This window comes from Pleurodeles waltl, chromosome 4_1 (assembly GCF_031143425.1).
Source record: "Pleurodeles waltl isolate 20211129_DDA chromosome 4_1, aPleWal1.hap1.20221129, whole genome shotgun sequence".
Taxonomy (NCBI): domain Eukaryota; kingdom Metazoa; phylum Chordata; class Amphibia; order Caudata; family Salamandridae; genus Pleurodeles; species Pleurodeles waltl.
In genome coordinates, this window is record NC_090442.1 from 849,838,058 (window position 1) to 849,862,229 (window position 24,172).

The following is a 24,172-nucleotide window of genomic DNA, read 5'->3' on the forward strand; positions in this document are numbered from 1 at the left end:
AAAAGCATCTTGCTAAAATGGCAAGTGAAGCATCTAACGTGAGTGATACAGAAATGTGAAATAGAGGCAACAGGGTCTACCCATGACTTGCTTTTTGGTTCTACTGGTACTTGCCTGGTGTACTTAAAAGCCAAATAAGGTATAACATCACTTCAGTTAGCCCTGCCATTTTGGTGAATGTAGATCAGTGGAACAGTTTCACTGTATGACCAGATCCTTATTAGCAAGAAATAAATATTTGCTTTACCTCATCCCACTGGACACTGCATTCCATTTTTGAGATGGCACACATTGGCATTCTCCTGGCATGTGAACTCAATTACAATAAAGAGAAGATCTCCAAACTGCATTCATAGTTTTCGATAAGCGGAAACTTTGGGAGTAGTAGACAAGATAAGGGTTTATTTTTCACTCGCGTTTGATGTCTTATTAACATCTCAGACGATCTTTAAAAAAATGCTTGCCAAGTCCCATTTTCTGCCCCATTAAACGTTTGCTAAAACAGTTTTTTTTTTTTTTTAAACTTTAATTCTAATTTTGATTCTCTTCTGGTACGCTGGAGATTGTCCAGCATACCTGAAGAGAATTCTTATTTGGTACAGTCCTGCTCAAACTTTATTTTCGACGCAATTTAAGACTAAGGGCCAGATGTATCAAAATATTTTGCACTCGCAAACGGCGAAATCGGCCGTTTGCGAGTACGAAATCGTGGTCTGCAATGCATCAGAGGAATTCGCAGACCACAAAATAGAAATCGCAAAAATTGTGATTTTTTGGGTTGCGACCTGGATTTTGCGGATCGTATTTTGTGATTTGCAAAATCCAGGTCGCAAGGCAATTCTGCAAAAAAAAACAATAGCAAATTGCGATTTTTCGCAGAATGGTATTTTGCACATGCAAAATATCATTGTCTGCAACCAGGTGGTAACCTAATGCAAAATTTATAAATGCAGTAAAACTGCATTTTTAAACGTCATATGTAAAGCACACATGCCCTTTTGACATGTGTGTACTTTACATGGAGAAAATAAATAAATTGGGGTTCAGGAGAGGGGGCCTTAGGCCTTAGGCCCCCAGCACCCTGGCCTTTTGCATTTCCCAAATTGCGATGGTTCAGAAATCGCAATTTAGGAAATGCAAAAAATTCACAGCTATGGGCCAAGAGGCCCATAGCTGCGAATGGGGACAGTATCGCAATTTGCGATTCGGTAATTGGATTTGCGATTTTTAAGAAATTGCTATTACCGATTCGCAAATGGGATACATGGCCCTTTGCGATTCGGTAATAGCGATTTCTTAAAAATCGCAATTACCGAATCGCAATGGGCCAGAATCTTACATCTGGCCCTTAGACTGGTAAATTCAGGAGGAAGAGTTGGGGAGGTAGCAGTTGTGTATCATACTGCACATCTCTGGAATAACCTACCTGAATATTTAAGAAGTCAATCTCATCGATGCAGTTTTAGGAAACAGCTTAAAACCTGGTTATTCTCAAGTTCAAAGTAGTTGAATGTTACTGCAAGTCTTGTTGGTTTGTTCCCCTCTCAGTGATGTAGTTATTAGCACCACGACACCATTGGCAATCACGCGCTTTATAAGCAACTCAATTTAATTTTATTCTGGTGGCATCATTGATCACCACAACCATCCTTAAAACAAATCTAAGCAGGAGGACTTCATTTCCTGTCATTCATCTGCACAGGAAGTGACAACACTGCACTTCCATCATCCACCAGCACAGGGAGTGATGTCACTGGTTTCCTGCGAAAAACCATCTTTAAAAGAAGAAGCCAAGAAAGACAACTTAATTTCCCATTATCCTTCTGAAAACCACCCATTGTCCCCTGTGTTCTTCATCACTCCCAAGACCTACTTATTGGTGGCTGCAATTCAGAGACAGTAGATGAACACCGTGGGTGCACCACTGATGTGCCAAAGCCACACTAGAGGCAAGCCGGTTTGCTGCCATACATGCCTGGACCACGCCCACCTCCATGAGTCCTGATACTCCTACTCACTGCTATCCTGCCATCACCCCCACAGTCTCACGCCTGACTGCTGCTCACCACACTGCTTCCACACCACACAACATGGAGGGGGTTCTTATGCATTCTCCCACACCCTACGAGTACCAGTCTTCCATCAACAGCACCCAGCATCCCACTTGCTTACACTAACAGAAACCAACAACCTGGTCACTCTACACAGAGTAACTGCCACCCATGCAATACGGCACACTCACATGCATGCTTCTGAACACCCGGTTGGTTATCAAACACTTCATGGAGATATGGGACCTACAGGAGATCCAGATGTGCTCTTCCACATCAGAATCATGGCTAAACCCAACTGCTGCACCTGACATTGATACAACCATCCCGGCTGGCTACAAGATTCCCAGACAAGACCATCAGCACAAGCTTGGAGGCCAAGTAACCATCATATTCAATGACAACATCAGCTGCATCACCTACATGGATACCACCAACAGCTACCTGCAGCACTTCACATTCAAGATATGCATCACTGTCAACTTCACCCTAGGTGGAACCATTCTATACAGACCACCAGGACCCCACACCAATTTCACAATCTACATCATAGACTTTGTCGCAGACTTCATCAATGCCAGCACCTTCATCCTCCTTAGAAACCTTAAATTTCACCTAGAAAACCACACCAACTCAAACTGTACAGCCCTTCTAGAAAATATCTCAAACCTCTGCCTCCTCCAGCATATTATTGCACCCACCCACACTGCTAGACACCTATTGGATTTTCTCCTCAATCAGTAACATCACAGTCAACAAGCCAGCAACTATGACCTGGTCAATTCACGACATGGCCAGTATAAACATACTCATCCTGCATCACCACAGATGTATCCACCTGCTGCAGCGGGAAAAGTATCACAGAAGAGGAGTGGGTTTCTGCCCTCTCCTTGAACCAGTCAAAGCCACCAACAACTTTCCTAAAGCCATCAAGAACCTCAATGACTGGATCACTGCATGTACCAACACCTTGGCTCCCTTCGTGTTCAAGCCAATGGCAAGAGCCTAACCTCAGGCCAGCTGCTACATAAAAAAACTAAGGGTAACAAAACACTGCAGGCCATTGGACTGTAAAGAGAACAAGTAAAGACACCACAGAAAAATACATCTTCAATCCACCATAAGACATTACCACCAGCAGTTACAGAACACCAGGAACACAGATTTTGCATACCAAATTGATGCTAACACAAACAGCAATAAGGGAATCTTCTCTATCAGATTTCATCACTCCTCCTGCTGCCCCCAGCATCATCACTTCCTTGTAAGACATTCAAAACAAGCTCTCAGAATTATTATGCAACAAAATCACCTCCATATAAGCCATGTTGGATGTTCAAATGGAACCTGTCACCATAGCAACTTAAGTTCTCATCACAGCAGAAGGATGAACCCTGACTTCATTGCTTGCTGCTACCATGTGGTACATCCACTTAGGAGCCCCATCTGACTCTTCTCCCCACCACAACTTAACCAAATGGCTCCTATTAGAAAAGCGCTAACCCCATCATCAATGCATCCATTGGCTCAGCCACATTCCTGGATATCTGGAATCATGACAGTCACACCTCTGCTCAAGAAACTATAATCAGACTCATCCATGCTCTCTAGGTACAAACCCATCTCCTTTCTACCATCCCTGGCCAAGGTCTTAAACAAAACAATGAACTGACACCCCAACGACCAGCTCAGCAACTGAAAGCCCCTCAATGCCACATGGTGTGGGTCCAGGCCCAACCACAGTACAGAAAAAACTCATGGCTACCCCAGATGACATCCACATGATCCTTGACAGAAGAGATAGGTTAGTTCTCATTCTCGTAGACCTCTCTGCACCATCTGACATGGTCTTGCCCCAGCCCCATCCTCATCAGGTACCTGCATAAGACTAGCATCCAAGGAACCTCTCTCCTCTGGATCCGCCCCTTCTTACTAGAGAGAAAACTGTCGCCCTGGCATCTTACTCCTCGGAAGGCTGCTAACTCATCTGAGGAGTGCCTCAAGGTTCATTGTTCAGCCTTACCATCTTTAACTCAACATGATCTCTCAAGCTTATGTCATCTGTGTACATGACACCAATATTGTCTCCTATGCTGACACCACACCACTCATCTCCCTCTCAGGCAAGAACCCCAACACAAGAAACAATTTCAGCAACCTGCATGACCAAGGTTGGTAATTTGATAAAAGCCAACTGTTTAAAGCTCAAAACTAACATGACAGAAGTAGTGATCTTTAGCAAGAACACCTCACCTTGTAACTCCAACTAGTGCCAAGTGGAACTCAAAACAGATGGCAACACCCAGCACCCATGCTAAAAACTTCAGACTCATCACTGACACATGCTGACGATCTTAAAATGGCTCACAAGCAATACCATAAAATCGGAATTCATGCCCAAGTCATTTTCAAGTTGGACTACAGGGGCACCCTCCTGTAAACACATGTTTGGTATGCTTTTGGTGTTTTTCCATTAAGTCTTTTATTGTTTATTGGCAGTAATGAGAATTAATATTGTGACTTGGAGAAAATACTAGAAGTGCCTTTGGATGTTGTTATGAAACGGTATCTCATTAAGTTAGCACGCTAGAGGTCTTCAAGGGCTATTCGGTGAGCACATGAGTAGTGCTGGCACCTGGGTTCAAACTTGGGTCAGTGGATTCCACATGTTTCTGCATGAAACAATTAATCCATTCTGATATAGTCAATTTAAGTTATGGAAAATATCATATACAAATAATGATTACTATAGTGTAATACAAGATTTTGTCTCTACCCAATTTGGTTTGAATGTTCTATTACTTATGTTACGTAAATTGATATCAAAATATATTTTTAGTTAATGAACACTAACACTGTTATACAAATAATGTTGCATGTCAGTATATTCTTTTACATGGACACGGACGCATGTTAACCTAGAGAGGTATATATTAGCTATTATTGGTTTGCACTTGCATGGGAAACGGTGATAGGGAAGGTATGTTAATGTAGTTATTTTTAAAAAAATCTTTTGCGTGATGTATTATAGAACTTTCTTACAGTGAGTACACGTATACATTGTTTACAGCCCTGATGAAGTTAGTGGGTTACATCCCAGTAGATGAAACACGTATCGGCTGGAGCTTGGCTGTTAGTGTACTGATACAGAGGATGACTGTACTGATGTGAATCAAGAAAAATGGAGGAAGTGCCAGAAAGTAAATTTGAAACTAATGGACAGACTGTATAAGAATTGTATGTGCTTGAGTGATTCCCTTGTGGGTGCTAGTGTACTTTACAAATACATATAACATAACATACTTGAAAATAAATCTGCGCAGAGGGTGAAAATGTAACTTCTTATGAATTCTCAATAAGTATGAACAGGCATTTGCACATAGTAGTCATTTGAGATTAAAATGCTTCTGCCATATCTGCTACTTATCTTGAGAAGTCACAACAGTCTCTCTGGCAAACTTTACATATACATATATGTATTAGGCTTTCCCTCAGAAATGCCAATTTAAGACATTTTCAGCTCTGGTGAACTGTGGGCACAATAGAACATGCCACCTGCACTTGCAATTAGTAGCAGTTCTAAAATGTATCCGATTTCTGAGACGTAATCAAATCCATGCACTGATCCTGCACTTTAACCATTTAAGAAAAACCCTAATGCACGTTACCTGTCAGAATAATAGAGTCAACGACCAGTACAGGGAAATTACAATTAGACAACTAACACATTTGACCAAACAATAGAACTTTAATTAATTGTATAGGACTTGAAAATAAATGAGAAATATTAAGTCAATTTTAAGGACGAAGGTGATAGTAGTTTGAGAACCTGAAGATTGAATTGAAATGTTATGGTACCGCGCACCTTATTACTATTGTATTTCCAAACATGCTGGCTCTGAGATGTAACAAAGGGATAGTTATGTTAGAAAGGTATCTGAAAAGTCCACTTCTAATCATTTCTCCAGACTACGGTGAAACAGCCGTGGGGGCAGATTTATCAGTGTTGCACCACCTTTGGGCACTAGGGTGACAGCACTAAAGTCAGATTTATCAAGCCACGCAGGCCACTTTGCATGGCCCTGAGTGGCTCGATAAATCTGGAGTAATGGAAGGCAGTACAAATCGCACCTTGCGTTACTGTGCCCCAGGGAGGAGTTCCATGGGTGGAGAGTGGGTGTTTCCACGTATCCACCCATGGATTTTGGCGCATTCCCATATTTACCACTAGAGGGAGACCTGGTGAATGCATCAAAATGCTATGCCTCCCCAGGGGACAAGTAACAAGGAAAAATATTGTTATTACTCCTCGTTTCTTCTGTTTTCTATGTATGCTGCATTGTGCATCACACATAAAAGAAGGAAAATGTCTCTGAAGATTGGTTTTGTGCAAGAAGGTGTCCCTTTCTGCACAAAAGCCATCCTGTCTGCATACAGGCACCCTTACACCATGACACGAGTGCCTGCTTTAGTGCTAGGCTGCCAAAAGGGAGCCAGCGCAAGAAAAGGACAGTAATGCACTGTATAATGTTAAATATGGCCCATTCCTGCCCTTTCCCTTTCGTGCGGTACAGAGCCGCTAGGTGGCTCATTGAGCTGCATAAAAGTTTGATAAATTTGGCCCAAGGTGCTTGTTGGTGTGCACCTTTATTAACTGCACCTGGTACACATACAAAGCACTGGCAAAACTAATCCGGCTCAGGATTAAATGACCACACTATTGGCTTTATCAATGTTTCTTTTCCTTTGACTTTATTATAGATAGCAAGAGCAGCGTTTGGCTGTCTGGTTAAGGTGCAGGTAAAGCGGGAAGTCACTGCAGGTAACTACAATTCGAGTTATCGGTTTAACGCAGTGGAGCAAGGGAGATGGCTCCTTCTATTTCTGGAATTTCTGGGAGAACCGAGAGGAGCAGAGAGGAATTTGACAGGCCTCACATGGCCAGAACAGAACGCAGACCATGCAGGGGCTATTCAAATTATGTCTATCAGAGGAGCCAAAGGGAAAAAACATGGAGTTGCATCAGAGGGTTGAAAAGGGAAGCATTTCCGTACAAACTGAGCAGGACATTTATATAGCGTGCCAGAGTGAGTGGGAAGGGTGTGCAATGTGTACCATGTGAAGGGTAGGAGAAGGTGCCGGAGAGGGGGGTGGAGAACAAGCCATGGAGTGCTGAATGCTACAGAAACAAGAATTCTATCCAAACATAAGTAGGGAATAACCCTTCTTGTGTTGTTCACAGTAGGTGTTCAACAAGAGACGGGTTAGGACATCTATATGCAAGGCCCAAAAAAACGCAAGTACCGTAATGTAATGACAGAAATAGTCTGAGCGGCCTACAGGCTACAGTCCTGAAGTGAGATGTCAAGATAATTGGAGATCTCTGCAGACCAGACTAAGAATGTCTCTAGGAAACACTTAACACATGCACCCGGCTGCACCAAAGTGTTTAGATTATTTCTATAGTTTTCAACCTGGAACTTAACAACCACTAACTAAAGCAAGAACACGATATAGTTTCCAAAACAGTTAAACCATCGACTCTAAATTTTGCGAATCTCTCGGAAGGAGGCATAAATACACATTTTTAGGGTCGAGCCTGCGTTGCATGTGCTCGCGCATGCGTTTCTCAGGGAGACTCTTTTGTATTTATAAAAGGGCTCGGAACCCTGATAATTTCACATCAGTGTTTTTTATTGGTTGGTGGGCTTCCCTAATAAAATCTGCTTGCTTTCATTAGTCGAAGGCACGCATATGGCATGCCTTTTCCGGTGGCTAGCCCTCCTCCAGCGCAGCGACCAAGTACAGAAAACATGCGAGGCTCGCGGTTTTCCATTGGGCTCGTGGACTTTTTTTTCTCTAATTTACGAGCCCGATCTCGCTTGGCAGAAGTCGAGCGCTTTACATACTTGATTTCACTTTTTCGGGTTATGTGCATAAATGCACTTTTGCCCGATAGGTGAAAATTCGGGTTAGGAGTTTACAACGCGATCAGCTCTAACATGAGCAAACGCGAGACCCGATGCATTGTAAATGCTTGTTAGCTCTTGCATTAATAATGTGGTGTGAGCTACACTGTATAATTTTGTCAGTGGTGTTGCATGGATGCCTATGTTGGATGTGGTGTCACTAAGGTGATGGGGAAACTGAACCTAATGTATGCATTGTACTCATTCGGGTAGAAAGGAAAATACACATCGGGTGAGAAAATAAAAACAACCACTGTCATCAGCTACCCCCAACACCTAGTGCTTAAAGGAAGTGGCGCATCTGCTACACAATTAGGCAGACACTCGAATAATTTTGAAACTTGATAACGTACAATTCTGTTGAAGTAGAGAATAAAAGAATACAAATCTGGCAGAAAAACACAGACTGGTGTTTAGGTCTGGCTGGGTGTTACCCTCTAAAGGCCACATTTATTCCTTTTCCTCCATTGTAAAACTCTAAAACTTAAAGCCAGCTTAGTTTAGGAGTTTGCCTTCAGTCGTACTATGTGATTATATGTCACTGGGACAAAACCCCTCCAGTTCAGTACTTTCATTTTACAAATCAGAAAGGATCTGAGCAACCCCCAGAATGCTTTGTTGTGTGTGTAATGGAAGTCAGTGGCTGCAAGCAAAGTAGCATCAATATATCTGGTAACTATTGAACAAAGACCCTTTGGAATTCCGATTTAAAAAAAATTGCTCTGGGGTGCTGTGAGATAATGGATTATTTGTTGGAGGGAATGTGAGTCTTCACCAAGTAATTATGTCACAAATTTATACAAGATCCAGTCAGGGACCAATAATTTAAACCTGAGCTCAATTCTTGGTAGCAGTAGCAGGGAGCAGACAGGCTTAGCTTAGACGAAATATATAAAGCATTTGTCAGTATCAAAACAGCTAAAAATTAGGAAACAGCACAATAACCCCCACGCCAATTTATGAAAATAGAGTAAAACCTAATGAAGACACGAAAACAACAAAAATTGAATGAAGGGAACCAGACATATTTTTAGGAATGTTAAGTCAAATTAGTGCCTAAAATTGCAAAATGTGAATTGTGTTGCTAGATCGGGTGAAAGTCAAAAGTTATGGTCAAATGTGAGCTACTCCTGTTTAGATATAGAGACCAGGACTGACCTGGTAGAAAGTTTACCTTCTGACTAAGATGATTATCTGGAGAAAAGTCCTCTTCAATGGGTCACTGTGGGAGCCTTGGCTCAGACTGAACCTGTTGATAGTAGGAAAGCTCCCAGCAGGCAAGGTCTGAAATCTGTACCAAGAAAGGTCTCCTTGGTGGTCACATGCTGTGCAATGTGTGCCTCGTTCAGTGGGGTAAACCAGCAAGTTGAATCTGGCCAATGATTCAAGATGGTGACTACAGCTTCGGCATTAGTCCTGCTCTCCTTTGGTTCTCTAAATGAAATTTTCTGAAAAAGTTTCTAAGTGTCTTGTTGTGCAGGTTTTAGGGTCAAAGGAGTGCATTCTAACATGAGTTAAGGGCCCAGGTCCTTATGGACACCACATGGGGGTTTGGACTCAGACCCGAGAGCTTTTTTGCCTGCCTCCCTCCACTTTTTGACACGGTTTTTAGGACTCTGCGCACTTTACCACTGCTAACCAGTGGTAAAGTGCATATTCTCTCTCCGTTAAAACATGATGTTGGCTCATACCCAATTGGCTTATTTAATTTACTTATAAGTCCCTAGAAAAGTGCACTACATGTGCCCAGGGCCTGTAGAACTGCTACTAGTGGGCCTGCAGCACTGATTGTGCCACCCACTTAAGTAGCCCTCTAACCATCTCAGGCCTGCCATTGCAGGGCCTGTGTGCGCAGTTTCCCTGCCAATTCAACTTGGCATTGAAAAGTACTTGCCAAGCCTTAAACACCCCCTTTTCTATATATAAGTCACCTGTAAGGTAGGCCCTAAGTAAACCATAGGGCAGGGTGCTATGTAGGGAAAAGGACATGGACCTGTGTGTTTCTATATGTCCTGGTAGTGTAAAACACCTAAATTCGTTTTACACTGCTATGCAGCTTTCTCCTTTCATAGGCTAACATTGGGGCTACACTCATACTGTGAGTGGTAGATTTTGATCTGAAAGGAGTAACAAGGTCATGTTTAGTATGGCTAGAATAGTAACAAAATCCTGCTGACTGGTGAAGTTGGACTTAATATTACTATTTTAGAAATTCCACTTTTAGAGAGTGGGCATTTCTCTGCACTTAAAGCTTTCTGTGCCTTACAATCCACGTCTGGCTGGGTTAGTTGACAGCTCCCTTGTTCAATTCACTCAGACAACCCCAAACACAGGATGCTCAGTCACACCTGCATACTGAATCGGTCTTGCTGGGAGGGTGGAGGGCCTGTCACTTACATGTCAAAGGACAGTGGTCTGCCCTCACACAATGGACTGCCAAACCCCCTACTGGGACTCTGGCAGACATGATGGAACTGAAAGGGGACTTCGTGCACTTCTATGACACTCTTTGAAGTCTCCCCAACTTCAAAGGCACATTTGGGTATTTAAACTGGGCCGCTGACCCTTCCAACTCACACTTCTTGACAAGATACCCTCTGGGAAAGTAACTCTGAACCAGAACCTGCCAAGAGAAGCTGCCTGGAGAAACCAACGCACACCTCCCCATTTTCTATGCATCTACTCCTCTGCGGTCCTTTGTGGATAATTTAGACACAAACCAGGTGCTGTGTGCTTGCAAGAGACACATTGCTTTTTAAGCACTAAAGACTATCATTACAAAAGTGATATTTCAACTTGTACTTATTGCATCGTGATCGTTTTGAAATTATTTCAACCATATAAATATAGTATATTTTTCTAAACCCGTGTGGTGTACTTTTGTGGTGTTTATACTGTTATTGCATGATTTATTGCACAAATACTTTACGCATTGCCTTCTAAGTTAAACCTGACTACTCAGTGCCAAACTACCAGAAGGTGGGCACAGGATAATTTGGATTGTGTATGACTTACCCTGAACAGAGAGAGGGTCCTAGCTTGGACAGGAGGCAACCTGACTGCCAACCAAAGACCAGACTTGCTATCCCATACACCATCAATAGGGGCCAGGGAAACTCCAGTTGGAACTGATCAGCTACATTCTTGAAAAAAATAGGTTTCCTGCAGCTTTTGTGGCACTGTGGCCTAAAAATTCAGCCACTTCAAAGTCCAATTCTTATCCCTGGGTACAGGTGGGAGTAGGTACAGCCCTCGGGGTCTCTTCACAGGGTCCATAGCAGGTTCAGCCTTTCTGTCTTCCACAGGTTATGAAATGGTGTCCAATGGTGCCAAATCGATGCCTGGCACTAGCTTGTGGGTGGGGGAACTGACCAATAGGGAAAAGGTTTCCGGGGCAACCCTACCCAATGTGACATCATTTCCTGGGGTCTATATCCTAAGCAATCCCACAGTGCCCTGTTCTTCCAAACCCAACATGGCAGAACCTTTCTTGCCCTGGGCAGAGGGCTGGGTCACACCTGTGGTATATCTAAGGATATTAAAAACTCCCCTTGCAAATCCATTCTGAAACAGATTTTCCTTCCAGTTGGGTTGGTGCCATCCTGACTATCTGGAGTATGGAAGCTCAGGCGTAGGTGTGTGTTACATCTTCCTGTGACATGGAATGCCCCCATTGAAGCCTGTGCAGTTTATGGGCACATCCCCATCCTGTCAGGAGGACGTCACAACGCCTCCCATCTAAGACCCCTTTGTTCCCTTTCATTAGAGCAATTCATGCCTCTTGCCGGAGGATGACAGGCTGCCAAGTGACATTTGGAGATCAACTGAAAAGGCTTCTAGAAACTAGGCAGAAAACAAGTGATGTTCTAAATTCATAACTTCTGAAATTCTTAGATAAAATTCGACCTTAGCTTCAAGTTGGATTTTGGTTAACTATGAAGATGAGTGTTTGAAGATTTTTTCTAGCTAGTGTCAATCTGAAGTTAGCCTTGTTAAATGTAATAAAGTAACCCTGTGTTTGCTAAGGCTCACTACAACACATTTTCTCATATCTGGCTCTGGCTACCATCACCCTGATCTGGTTGAGCCTGAACCGTGACAATATGCTCTATGCTGGAACATTAGTCTACCTATTACAAACACTTATAGGGAACTGGTGCATGTATGCCTTCCCGACTACATCATCCGAGCACCATACGGTTACATAAGGGCAAACACACAGCCTTCAAGACAGGATCATCCATGGGACTGGAGCATCTTTTGTCTAAAAAGACCTAGACGGTGTGCGCAAAATAGAACCCTCCGCCCAAGGCTGGCACCACTACAGTCCGTCCAACCCTTCAAGAAAGCGTGAATGGGTGGCCCATTCTCCTTTCTTCAGAAGCGAAACTCAAACTCCTGCACTTATTGTAGCATAGACAGGAAATAATCAAGACCACGTGGAATTGGAAAAGATGGTGCTGGACTCTCACTGTAAAGACCGTCTAACCAGTTCCAGACAAGCAGTTCTACAAAGACAGATTAGTAAACCAGACAGTGATAATAGGTATCACTGAATGCGATTGAATCTCTTACTCCCCTTCCCTTCGCTCATTGCTCCGGTAAACAGCTACTCATTTGCTGCAATAAACGCAGAGAAACTACTTGCAGTTCTCATTAATGAGACAACAGCACTGAACACATAGGGAACACTATAAAACCACTCTAACAACCTACAGAGTACAGTGTTGCCACTCTACTGAGAAGCACTTTGGAACCTCATTACAGGTATGAGGATTCATAGATGTGAGCTTCGGACCGAAATGGCAAAGAAAGCACATTAAAGAAGAACGAAAAAAACGGGTTCAGAAAGGGTTTAGCAAAACTTGATTTCAGACAAGCCGAAAATAAATATAGCTCAGACTCTGAAAGTGTTTAGAAGTCTGTTAAGCATATAGTGAAAGTGAAATGAAAAGCAGAAATATTTTTTAAAAAAAGCACACGATGACTTAATATTACAATACGCGCCTGCCATCTGCTGGTTATGTTAAAAGTAGCACGTAACTATATAGTGGAAGCTCAGTACCTGTTTTCAGTTTCTTTTTCTTTTCTGTTTTAATTATTTTTTTTTTAAACAAAGAAGGCCTTTGCACATTGAAGTAATCAAAAAGGATTTGTCAAGAGAAGAAACACGATCAAAATCATCATATGAAAGAATTTTATTTTTTATGCAAGAGACCTACGTTTAAGAATAAATGCTGGATAGTTCTCGGGATTCATGAACAGCAGTTCAATTCCATTTCCCATGAAGCTGATGTCCCCGTAAATGCATACGAGTAATATTCATTACTCCGGGTTGTAGTGTTACTCATCACAGACCTGACAGTGTGGTTTGCCTTTTCCAACAGACCGCATTTACCCGATGCAGTCTGCAAGAAGGAGGGTTATTAGTTGAGACATATGTATACCTTCACTGGTAATAAGTCCACAACAGAGGGGCATATTTATACTCCGTTTGCGCCGAATTTGCGTAGTTTTTTTCGACGCAAATTCGACGCAAAACTAACTCCATATTTATACTTTGGCGTTAGACGCGTCTAGCGCCAAAGTTCATGGAGTTAGCGTCATTTTTTGGCGTGAACACCTTCCTTGCGTTAATGAGATGCAAGGGAGGCGTTCCCGTCTTAAAAAATGACTCCCAAGCATGTGCGTGGTATTTATACTCCCGGGCAAAAATGACGCCCAGGAGTGGGCGGGGCAAAAAACCCCGCATTTGCGCCTCTTTTTAACGCCTGGGTCAGGGCAGGCGTTAAGGGACCTGTGGGCTCAGAATGAGCCCAGAGGTGCCCTCCCCTGCCCCCAGGGACACCCCCTGCCACCCTTGCCCACCCCAGGAGGACACCCAAGGATGGAGGGACCCATCTCAGGGAAGAAAAGTTAAGTTGTGGTAAGTATTTTTTTTATTTTTTTTTCGTGGCATAGGGGGGCATGATTTGTGCCTCCCTACATGCCACTATGTCCCCTGGGCATGGCCATTGGGAAAGGGGGCATGACTCCTGTCTTTGCTAAGACAGGAGTCATGTTGATGGGGGATGGGCGCCCCAAAAAAATGGCGCAAATCGGGTTAAGACGATTTTTTTGCCTCAACCTGACTTGCCCCATTTTGAGACGCCCATACGCCATTTTCCCCTACGCCGGCGCTGCCTGGTGTACGTGGTTTTTTTTCACGCACACCAGGCAGCGCCGGTCGGCTAACGCCGGCTAACGCCATTCTATAAGTACGGCGCCCGCATGGCGCTTCAGAATGGCGTTAGCCGGCGCTAATTTTTTTGACACTAAACTGCGTTAGCGCAGTTTAGCGTCAAAAAGTATAAATACGGGCCAGAGTATCTTATCTACTGGGAATCAAGGGCCCTTATTTATACTTTTTTAGCGCCGCGTTTGCGCCGCTTTTTGACGCAAAAACGGCGCAAACTTAGGGGCATATTTATACTCCGTTTGCGCCGAATGTGCGTCAAAAATTTTGACGCACTTTGAGCGCAAACGTTGCCCCATATTTAAACCCTGACGCCCGATCCGGCGCACAAGGAAAATGGCGCTATGTGCGCCAGTTTTTGGAAGCGGCACCCCGCCCTGCATTAATGACATGCAGGGTAGGCGTTCCCGTCCAAAAACCGACGCACATAGCGGTGCGTCGTATTTATGCTTCCGGGCAAAAATCACTCCCGTGCGGCAGGCGGCGCAAAAAAATCACGCAAAGCAGGAATATCGTGAAATTTTAACGCCTGGGTCAGGGCAGGCATTAAAATGGGGCAAACACACCTGTACTTAATCAGAACACACAGAACAAACAACAGAGCAGCAGAGCAGCAGAGCAGCAGAGCAGCAACAGGGAGACATGGAGGTGCTTTTTCTTCAGCGTGCACGTAGACGCAGAGCCCTGCAGCAACAACAGCAGCTACAACAACAACAGCAGGGACCCCAAAGACAGCGCAGAAGGCAGGAGAGAATATTCCGCCCAAGAACAACCCTGCATGGCCTCAGGGAACGAGACATCATCCAGAGGTACCGGTTGAACTGGCAGGCCATTCAGCAGCTGCTGACAAATATTGAACTGCAATTGGCCCCCACTTTAGTGACTCCACGTACTAACCCAATAGAAACAAAGCTGCTTGCCGTACTTCACCTGCTGGCAAGTGGCTCGTTTCAGACAACTGGTGCCCTGGTTGGTGGAATATCACAACCATCTTTCTCAGCATTCCTGCCTAAAGTACTGGATGGCATCATTGGACTGACAACCCGCCACATCTGCTTCCCTAACACAGTGCAGAAGCAGCAGGAAACTAAACAGGGGTTCTACGCCATCAGTGGCTTTCCGCACGTCCTTGGTGCAATCGACTGCACACACGTACGCCTTGTGCCACCTGCTGCGAGTGAACACCTCTACTGCAACAGGAAGCACACACATTCCATCAACGTGCAGGCCATAGTCGATCACCAAGGACTGATCAGCAACATTGTGGCTAAATATCCTGGGAGTGTACATGACGCATTCATCTTCCGTCACTGCACCATCAACCAACACTTCCAGGATGGACGGTATGGCAATGGACTACTTGTTGGTAAGGACAAAAATCTACTTATATACTCACTGCACAGAAACCCTCTAGGATAAACAACCCATACACCACAATAGCAACGCCTAGACAGGAACTCACTGAGGTACTCACATCACTAGCCATGTTTCACAAGTCACCATTGAACCTCTCACACATTGGAATTTACTCTACAGCTTAGTGTGAAGACATTCCTGACTGTGGTTGCCTAAATGTCACCTTGCAAATTGGAAGGCTCACAATAACCTGTACACTAATACAATGCATAAGTTTTGAGGGATGGGATGGCCTGGGTATGTTAATATGAATGTTTCTAATACACTTTCATGTTTCAACTCTGCATGGAACTATCATCACACCCCCAGTGAGGACACACGGACACCTGTGTCACAAGTCACAATGCAAGGGAGGGCACACTGTACTTGAGAAACCAATACATCCTGCTGACAAACAGTTAGCCAACAAACACTTGCTCAGCCAAGGAAAAAAAACAATGCCAAAGTTCCACCAACAACCATAGGTTGTCACATTAGTACACAAAATAGTCAGACAACACAACACAACTACTTCCATCAAAGATACGTACAACAGTGCCTCCTACATCTAATTGATACCATTCTGTGTTTCTCTTTCAGCTGATCAGGGGTATGGCATCCAGTCTTGGATAATGACACCATATGGGAACCCAAATACTGCTGCTGAGCGGGCATACAATGACGCCCACAAGAGGACACGCAGCATTGTGGAGCGGACCTTTGGGATCCTAAAGTCAAGGTTCCGCTGCCTTGACATCACTGGCGGTAGCCTACTCTATTCCCCAGAGATGGTCTGTAAGATCATACTCACTTGTGCCATATTACACAATATTTGTGTAAAAAGGAACATTCCCCTCCTTGAACCGGACCCAGACATGCCTGAGGATGATGATGAGGAGGATGCTGGCCTGCAACAGGAGGGGGAACAACCTAACACGGCAGCAGGAGTGCGTAGGCGCCAACAGCTTGTGAACAATTTTTTTTACTTAAGTTATTATAATCACTTGTATTCCACACTTGTAAATAAACACAGATAACAAACACCACATCATGCTTTGGCCTATTCATTTCTGACCACCTTTAGTTTGAAATTGCTGAAGATGAATGTCGTCTCATTGAGCAAGAATGCTTTAACATTCATCACACCAAAAATAAACATCACAACTGTATGCACAGAGGGTAGGATGTGACATGATACATTACCATACACAGAGCCCAACAAGAGTACAAATGTGACAATTACACATGCCGGATCCAAACAACTGAAACAGTCTCTCATCCAGCCCAAAATTGGGGATCATTTGAAAGTCACATCACACGTGTTCAGAGACAGGGTGGGACCATCCATGTGTACGTGACCATGTCATCAATGGCTTCTCTCAAGTGTGTGATATGAGCAATACACAATTGCTAAAACATCAGCTGCCACTAACTCAGGAGGAGACCTTGAAGTTACAGTGACAACATACACCCAGACAGGTGATAGTGGATCCACATTCCCACACACATGTACACATATGTCATACAATCAACCTAATATTTGAAAGTAGGCCATCACAGTTGTGTCCCAGTTTGAACCTTGCAGGAAGATTGTATCATGACACTAAACCAGTTTATGCAGAAAGGGACACAGACAACAAAAAATTCTTCTCATTATCACATCGGGAACGCTGAGAGTCTTGCAAACATAGTCATAGGAAAATGGTATGCAAGTTAGCTCCAATTCATCATTACTGCAAACGTCAAATGGGCTAATGAGATGAATGAATGGTCAACAGTCATTCATACCATATGGCCTTACATTAGCCCGCTGCTGCAGGTTTGCCATGATATAATAAATATACTCCATGGATACAGTAGCTATTCTGGATGGTCAAATCCTAGGGTGCTGGGGGCCTAAGTCCACCTCTACCGCCCCCAAAACATACAAGAATCATGTACTTGTGAACCACACACATGCATAAGGCACATGTGTGGCCTCCATGTCACAAGTCCAAGACAAATCTGAAACACAAAATCATAATGGGACATGGTCAGCCCCATAAAAACTGAAAGTGACTCTCCCACTCCCTGTTAGGACTACAGATAAAAGCATCACCATCATAAATGTGGACACATTTTGGAGACGGAATACATAATGGTATCCCATCCATCATTTCAAAATAGCCATCAGCAATTTCTCCAAATATGTTGTCAAATATGGTCAATACATTAGTTAACGTATCCCAAACATTACAGTGTGAATGCCTTCTATACATAAAACAACGGACATGTGTCATATACAAACACAAATGTGTATCACATCGCACCGTTTGACCATGACAAATCACCTTTCCAAAGGTAAAAACATGAAGACATAAGGATAAATTTGCTCCATATTCTACGCATACAGCATGGCCGTCATAATTTGTTCACGTACATGAGTGCACACAATGCAGAGTCAAATACAAATGTATCCAAAAGTGTATTAATCTTTCGCCTTCAAAGTATAATTTACATCCACAATATTTTTGACTCTACATCATGTGCACTACTGTATGTGTAAAAAAAATGACGCCCATGATGTATGCGTGGTAAAATTGACGCTACATGGACAATATGTTGGTCATCTCATGTACATAATAAATTAATAATATTCATATCATATTTTTTCACTCCGCATCATGTGCACTACTGTACGTGTAAAAAAAAATTCGCCCATGATGTATGCGTGGTAAAATTGACGCTACATGGACAATATGTTGGTCATCTCATGTACATAATAAATTATTAATATTCATATCGTATTTTTTCACTCCGCATCATGTGCACTACTGTACGTGTAAAAAAAATGACGCCCATGATGTATGCGTGGTAAAATTGACGCTACATGGACAATATGTTGGTAATCTCATGTACATTACAAATTATTAATATTCATATCATATTTTTTGACTCGGCCTCATGTGCACTGTAATGCGTAAAAAAAATGACGCACAACTGTGTATGCGTGAAAATATGACGCATAACGGGAAAATAAAAACGGCGGCCATTTTATGCAGGAAGTCATGTAATAGGATATCCTGTTTACCAAATCTGTACTGGGAGTTAACTTTCACTTTCACTTTGCAGTCTCAGATTGATCTAGACTGTGTGGTTGTGTGAAAGGTGTTGTCCTGTGTTTTACTGTTTTAGTGTCCTGTGTGCCTTGTATTTTGTCTTAGTGTCAATCTATTATTGTTGTATAACATTGTCTCAGTCTGTTTAGTGTTATTTTGTCTATACCTGTGATAGTTTGTATTGTCTGTGGGAGTCTGTTGTGGGTAGCATAGTTTGGGGGGTTAGTTGGGCTATTGTTCTCCTTCTTTTTCTTTCACACCTCTACCTTTCCCCATTTCCCACTTTTACTTTCATATTTCTTTGGTCCATTTTTAGTCCTCTCAATATGTCAGGTAGGCCTCGCCTCTCCAGGATGGGTGAAGACGAATTGGGGGGGTTCATATGGCTAGTAAGCCATTTCCTCCCACTAATGCTGGAAGCTGGGGGCCGTGTGATACAGGGGTATCACACGGAGGCGAGGAAAATCCGGTGGGAGAAGGTGCGCCATCACCTGGTCCGGGTCTACGGGAGTCTGCGAAATGTCCACCAACTCAAGCACCGCTGGGCAGATCTGATCACCAGGGAACAGGACCTGCTGGACCACCTGGGACTCCGGATTGGTGGCCATGTTGGTGAGTACAAATCAATTAAATGGGAATGATAGAAATCTGTGTGTGAACATGTGATGATTGTTAGCCAATCTTCAAAATAAGTAGCTGACTGTGTGTAATGCTAGGGAAACCTAGGCCCATGGTTATACACATAAATCCCCATTTTTGAAACACATGTACACGCAATAACAGCATTAAAATCCAACATCTATTTGTATTTTGCTAAGTCGCCCCCTCTCTGCGTCACAAAATGTTGCAAATGCTGCGCTACAAAGGTATACATATGTGTCCTAATGTGTATTTGTTGCAGAATGTGTATGAAGACCTATGCTACCAGTCCGATGGCTCATTTTTGCAACACATACCAGATGCCTGTAGCTGCATGTAATGTAGTGTTGCATTTGTGTCAGAAAAGCAACACGTGAACTGCTCTATTTGTACTCTACTGGTCATAATGGCCAGTGAGTACATCATGTAGAAACAACATACCTACATATGTAGACGCCATAGCTAGACAGAAAAGTGGAAACACATGATGATGCTATACATGTGTGTTGCCTTCACGTCACATGAAGTTAGTCATGTTGTTCACACATATGTCACATGTGTGTCTGGTTGCTGTGTGTTGAACCTGTCCACATAGGCTGTTTGATTGTGAGTGGTCATGCAGTCCTCATGGAACCAGTTTTGGAATGTCTCTCTGGGATGCACATGCTGAGATGTATGGATAACATTATTGTTGGGGCATACTAATGGAGGATTAACTTGGACGACACATGACTGTCCTGGCCACTGCATGAGTGTAGTAGGGTGTGACACTGGAGCAGGAGACTCATCCAATGATGATGTTGAATACAAAGTCATCCATGCAGGATGAGCATGTGTGAAAGTCTATCATTACCATGTCATATTCACACTGTCATTGTAAAAGAAATTATTTGTCCGTTCACCCAGTCTGAGTATAATCTTTGTTTCATGCTTTAGAGGTGGACCAGCCCCGTACGAGAGGTGGCCCATTTTGACGACCCCGATACCTACAGTGAGTGTCGCCTGAGTGCTATTTTCATTGTTTTGTAATGAAGCATGATGGATTAGTGTGTGTTCAAGAGAATTCATGATTTGATGTGCTGGCCGTTCTTTGGCTTTGTTGTTTTAGTGTGATATCAAATTTGAATTATGTTTCTGTAAAGCAATACCTAGTCATCTCTCAGATTGAGGGGCTGTAGCCCATTCAATTAGGGCGGCAATTGGGAATGGTATGACTCATTTGGAATACACTGGTCAATGTTAGACTTGGTCAGGGACTTGCCATGAACTGAGTCTGCATATCAGACTGACAGTCTCCCAGATAGCTGAGGCACATGGCTTTGATGACAAGTGTTTCTTCCTAGTTGAGGATGGACTGTGTACACTGTAGGTCGGATCTTCTGGGGGCACGTACTTCCACAAGGTGAACTCGAAGTGTGTGTGACTTGAGTGCAATGGCCTAGGTGTTCAGTTGAATCATGTGAATGGGTGTTCTATCTCCTCTGTGTGTGTTGTAAAACATGCCTCACTAATAGTATGTTATGTTGGGCTAAGTCATATCATTTTGACATGTGTGGACCTGGGATGTGACAAGGTTGGGCTGACTACAACGTGTTGCTAGCCCTTCATAGGTGTTGTGTGTGAAGGCACATACTTGTTGAACTTTCTGTACACTCCTGGGTGTGCATTGAACATGGGATTGTTGGTTGTTCTTCCCACACCACCCACAAAGACTGGGATGTTACTGTGAAACAGGGTACCTAGGACTGTAGCAACCAGTATGTTACACGTACTTAACACCTTTTGTGACTTGAGTTAGTACCTAGGGCCAGAGGGAGAAAAATGTCTACACGTTGCAAATGGCATAAATATATGTTTGTGATTTCCAAACGTCTGTTTCCTATTCCAAAATGTATTTGGTGGTCATGTACATATTAGGAAAATGCTTTTCAAAATGGAAATGATAAAGGGGTTTACCAGACCTACTTGCAAATCACAGTGGTAGGCAATCCCATTTGCAACCGAGTACGTGGTTGCAAAGTGAGTAGCTGTTATCATCCACTTGAAGTGGATGGTAACCAACTTGCTGACTGGAAGGGGTCCTCATTGTAAACCTTCACCTTTGTGAGTGGACCAAAATAATCCTGCGCAAAACAGCCAGTGGTCTAAGGGACCAATAATTACCGTGAACATTTCCAAGTTGAATTGTTGTGATTTTTAACTAATTGCAGCTCATTTTCCTTTCAGGTAAACGTCCTACACTTGGGGAAAAATAACTTGCTTTATTTAAAAGCAGTCACGTCTATGGAGTTCTGCTGGTCCCAGCAGGCCTCCATCCCCGTGAGTGCCCATAGTTGCTAAGGTGGGGCAACTTGGAACCCACATCATTGATGTTCATGAGGTGGGTTTTAGGGACCCCATAGCGACTCGCAGACGGTGTCAGACAGTTCTGCTTTGCAAATTGCTAGTTGATTTTTCAAAATTCCTACATCTGACCCCTAGTGTGGACATATGATTCTAGGCCAGGGGTTCAATCTTAGCACACAACTAATTCCAAATGCCATTGAGTGAGGAGTGTGATTGTTATCACATAGAATGACATATGTAGTGAAGTCAGTATGCGGAAGAGCTGGTGCCATAATGTCTCATGCCTTAGGTATGATTTGGATGAGTAGTTTAGGGTGATGTCATCCATCATGTAGAGACATGGATATGCTAGGTGTGATATGCCCTTAGGTATGCATGATTCACATGTACTTCCTCTGAGCCTTTCCGTGAACTATGTTGTAACAATTGCTGCAAACAATACATTTCTAGTAATGGACAAATGACCCATTGTGGTATTCAACCCACTGTAAATTCAATGCTCAATATTTCCCTTTTCTCTTCACAGCTGCAAACCTGAGTGCCGCAGAGCGCAACCATTTCGAGCGCCGTGCAATGAGGTACAGGCACATCCTGCAGGTGCAGTGTGGGTATCGGAGGATGGCCCGCAGATATAATTCGGATCGGGCCTCCGGGGCGTGGTATGCCACACCACAGGCTCCCCCAACGGTGCCACCAACAACCACCGCCACTACATCCACCAGGTCTGCCCAAGGGGACCCAGCAACGGACCAGGCATCTTCCTCCAGACCTGGACCCAGCCGTGTGTTGGGAGCAGGGCTGTCCTGTGGCCACTCCACTCCAGCAACAACATCCACCTCCACCGGCACGCAGACCAGCACTGACCCTCCTATCGACCCTGCAACCTTCCAGGCATTGTCCAGAAAATTGGACAGGTTGATTCGCAAGGTTGACAACCTGACGGAGGACATGAATGAGGTCAAGAAGAAGGTGCGCTCCATCCGGCGCACACTACGGAGGGCAAATCTGTAGTCATTTTGCCCTCCTGAACTTTTACCCCTCCCCTCTCACCTCTTTCCTTTTTCATACTGTTAGTTGGGTTTGGGGGGTTAGTTATAGGATAAGTATAGGAAATTAGCTTAGTTAGTGTTAGGTAAGAGGGTGGGGGGTCCTTTTTCTTTCTATCTAATATTTTTGTGTGGGTGGGTGGGGGGCAATGTTGGGATTCCTGTTTAAATAAAAAAAAAAAAAGAAAAATACAAAAAAATATATGTTTGTTTAGGATAGTATAGTATGTGTGTAGGTTAGTAAGTGTTGTCCTGCATGTGTCTTGTCTCTTAATGGTGGGTGGGGGGTTGATGTTTAGATCGTTTCGTTACATGTGTAGAGTAAGTTTAGCTTAGGTTAGTTAGGGACAGTTGTGGGTTAGTAGTAGTCAGGTTAGATTAGTGTAGGTTTACCTTTCCCTTAGTTGCCTCTTTTATTACTACTTTGAAATAAAAAAAATTGTTGACCCTTTACCTGATGCGTTAGGTGCTACCTTTTCATGGCCTTGACATCAGTGTAGCAGAAAGTTTTAGTATGACATTTGTGTTCCATGCTCGCTATCCCCAGGCTAATGAGGTTTAACATGCCAGCTACCCGTGTGCTAACTTGGTAAGTATCCACCATGTGGGAGAGCCACCATTGGTAGTGTGCATTGATCATCAAGGTTTGGGGTTGGTATGTATCCTACTTCACAAAGAGTGCTTCCAGACTTGTTATTGTAGGTAAATAGATAGGTCGGACAGCATTGTGAAGTTCAGGGAGAGCTTTGTAGATGAGGATTTGTTCACACTCTTGTCTTGTTGCTGTCATTGCTGACCTACATCATGTGTGTACTGATTCAGCATGACTTTCCTTCATGGAAGTATACGCCGTAAGGGTAATTGATGCAGTGTAATTTGTTTATCATTCCTTTCATTTTACTGCATAATTTCTAATTTTAGTATTGCATGGTGCCTACATTTCTCAGCCACCATTAGTTGTCTAGAATAGCTATAGATGGTGCATCATTCTGTCCAACACAGCATGATTGTGTGTGCTTAGTCCCTTCATCAGTTATTTTACTCAGTATAGTAAAGCTATGATGCAATCCTGGCCACTGCACAGATGTTTCAGTATACATGAAATCAGGACAGTAGTATAGAGAATCGACATTGTTGCCACACAGCCACTTTGGAGTTATGTACTGCACAGTTGAAGTGTGAAATGACACAGAGACACAATAGGTGTGCAAGTGATATTTATTTTTAGGTGGTGTAATGCAAAATGTCCATTCACAATGTTAGCTGAGTCCGTTCTGGTGCATTCTTACATGGTGATCCTACAGACGGGGTGTGGATGATGCTCCTGACATGCTGGGGTGATGTCACAGACAGTGCAGAGGAACAGGAATTGCCAAATAGTAGGAGAGAAACA